The sequence below is a fragment of the Mauremys mutica genome, unplaced genomic scaffold (assembly GCF_020497125.1).
Source record: "Mauremys mutica isolate MM-2020 ecotype Southern unplaced genomic scaffold, ASM2049712v1 000407F_np12_subseq_106673:140584_obj, whole genome shotgun sequence".
NCBI classification, from domain to species: Eukaryota; Metazoa; Chordata; order Testudines; family Geoemydidae; genus Mauremys; species Mauremys mutica.
In genome coordinates this window covers 30,953-33,912 of record NW_025422943.1, presented here as the reverse complement: position 1 = coordinate 33,912, position 2,960 = coordinate 30,953, and the positions used below count along the sequence as shown (strand labels likewise).

Sequence of the window (2,960 nt, the reverse complement as noted above, 5' to 3'; positions counted from 1 at the left end):
ACTAAGATGATCATGGCTACCAGTCCTTTTGTACCATTTGCTGCTGTCATAAGTGCCCCTGGTTGCTCTTAGCCAGGGGTGCAAAAGCCAAAATTGGGAATGACTCCCTGAGTCAATCCCTTCTTTTTGGTATCTAAAAATAGAATCAGTCCTGCCTAGAATATAGGCAAGTGTATTAGATAACCACTGTATCATAGAACCAGAGAGCACAGCTGCTCTGTGTCAGATCCTGCAGAAACTATGATCTGTATGCTACTCACAGGGGGTGCTCCTGTAACAACCCCACCTGTTGATTCCGTTCTTCCCCCAGCCTTTCTGGGCTACCGTAGCATTGTACCCCCACTTGTGTGATGAAGTAATAAAGAATGCAGGAATAAAAAGACATGGTGACTTGTTAGTGAGAAATGAGTGGAAGGCAGCCTCCAGCTGCTATGATAGTCCAGACAGGACATTAAGCAGTGTGTAGGAGAGAAGCCCAGCATCCCTCTGCTAGTCCAGGGGCAACTGAATCTGTTCTTTACACATGAAGGGTGGGGGTTGATGGAGCTCAACCCCCTGTTGCTATGATGACAATGGTTACCAGCCATACTGCACCATCTACCAGAAAAAATTAGGGCCAGGCACCCTTGCTCAACCTGACAGATGCTAGTCAGCATGGTTACTGCCCCATGTGCCAATAGGCTGATGACGAGGATGGTTACCAGTCCTTTTGTACCATCAGCCACCCATGGCAAGGGGGGAGTGAGGATGTTGGTGTTGACGGCTGCAGCATCGTGTCTATCTGCAGCATTCAGTAAAGATAGGGTGACATGTAAAAGAGTCAGAGGATTGTTTTCCCTTTCGCTTCTGGGGGTGGGGGGGGGTGAGTAGATTGCCAAGCTATGTCCTGACCCACCGCGGACACTGTGTTTGACCCTAGAAGCATTTGGAGCTCAGCCAAGAATGCAAATGCTTTTCGGAGACTGCAGGAACTGTGGGATAGCTTCAGTCCTCCAGTCCATGAGCGTCCATTTGATTCTTTGGCTTTCCATTACGCTTGTCATGCTGCAGTGCGCTGAGTCCCTGCTATGGCGTCTGTCCGGAGATTTTTAAAAAAGGATTCTGAATTTCATCTTCTGTAACGGAGCGCTGATAGAACGGATTTGCCTGCCCTTACAGCGATCACATCCGCATGGTCCGTGCTGGAGCTCTTTCTTTATTTTGATTTCGGACTGCATCGCCACCCGTGCTGATCGGAGCTCCACGCTGGGCAAACAGGAAATATTCAAAAGTTCGCGGGGCTTTTCTTGTCTACCTGACCACTGCATCCGAGTTCAGATTGCGGTCCAGAGCGGTCACTGCTGCACTGTGGGATAGCTCCCGGAGGCCAATACCGTCGATCAGCGTCCACACTAACCCTAATCCGATATGTTAATACCGATACTAGCGTTACTCCTCTCGTTAGGGAGGAGTACAGAAACCAGTTTAAAGAGCCATTAAAATCGATATATGGTGCCTCCTAGTGTGGACGGTTGTGGCGTTAAATCGGTTTTACGCTCCTAAAACCGGTTTAAACGCCTAGTGTAGACCAGGCTCCAGTTTCCCTTCTATCGGCAGCAGGATTAGCCTGTGTCAGTGATTAATGAGGTGGATCTAGTTGTAGATTGTTATTCATTCCCCACCTTGACAATTCACACAGTCCCTTTCCTACTCAAATCCCCAGCACCTCAGTGATCCTGGTAGCAGGGGTTGGGGCCTGAGACTTTCACGGTTCTTTCTCCCTCCACCTGGAGTGAACTCAGCTTTTCCTTCATCCCAGACCATCCATGAAATAACAACAGGTGCATAAAGAAAGAGGGGAGGGAACATCTCACGGCCAGGGCTGGATGTGCCCAGGGCCCCCTGCTTGTCCATTGTTTCCATGGAATTTGGCCCCCTGCTTTGCACAAGGGACAGAGAAAGATCTTGCTGTTCCTGTGTCTGTGCAAGGAAAATTGTGCGTCTGTATGAAAGAGAGGCAGGAAATGGCCCCATGATGGGACAATAGCCTCAGGATTAAGACCTAAGGACTCAGGCTGAGAACTGATAGAACTGCACTCATCTGGGATTTAACAAATTGTCTTCCCTGGAGCAGGGCCAGTTTCAGTGTTTTTGCCACCTCAAGCTGAAAAATAAATAAATAAATAAGCTGCAATCAACTGCAGCTCTACCTCTGCTGCTTTTGGTGGTAAGTTCCTTCCCTCTGAGAGGGCCAAATTCCCCCTGAAGCCTCCTCTTTCCATTGGCCACCCCAGGGACCTGCTTGCTGTGCTGGTGCCTGGAGCCAGCCCTGCCACGGAGACACTGGGAAGATGGGAAAATTGAGAAAATACCATGGATTTGTTTACATTGCAAGTGAAGAATAACTGAAGGTTTTTTTGGTTTAAAGTCACTTTTTCCTAACTGGGAATTGAACCCAGGCCTTGGCAGTGAGAGTGCCAAATCCTAACCACTAGACCACCAGGGAGGTGATGGTGATGCTGTTCTTCTCACTTATACTACACTTTCTTAGGCTACTTTCTATCCATTTTCTGAAACTGCTTCATTGTCCATTCCCTGAGGGGCTAAGAGCAGAGGGTGCAGGAACCCCTGTGCTCAGGGTCACAACCTCAGCCCAACCCAAGTCACTGAAACAAACTCAAATCATGCTTCCTCCAGCAGGATCACAGAGACACACAAAAAAAACCCCATGAGGAACAATCCTCCTCTGTCTTCATTTACCCCATCGCAACCCTCTCAGCAACCCGCTCTTGCGGGAAGGACTGAGCTGATAGGAGCTCTGGCATAAAGACCAAGGGAGGGGTGTTGCTACCCCTTGGTGTGAGCTGATCACAGTCTGACTCCGTGTAATGGGGCTCTGAGCTTTGCCATCTTGTGAGTTCTGAGTGCTGTGCCCCCCGGACCCTTCTGCTGGGAGCATGGGGATTGCACAACAGCTGCAA

At 49.3% G+C, this 2,960-nt stretch overlaps 1 non-coding gene across 1 annotated transcript; it reads right to left on the bottom strand.

Annotated features, from left to right (window-relative positions):
• Positions 1-2,413: 2,413 nt before the first annotated feature.
• On the bottom strand, positions 2,414-2,485 carry TRNAE-CUC. Its single transcript has one exon. It is a non-coding gene; the product is annotated as a tRNA-Glu (tRNA).
• Between the last annotated feature and the right edge of the window lie 475 nt (positions 2,486-2,960).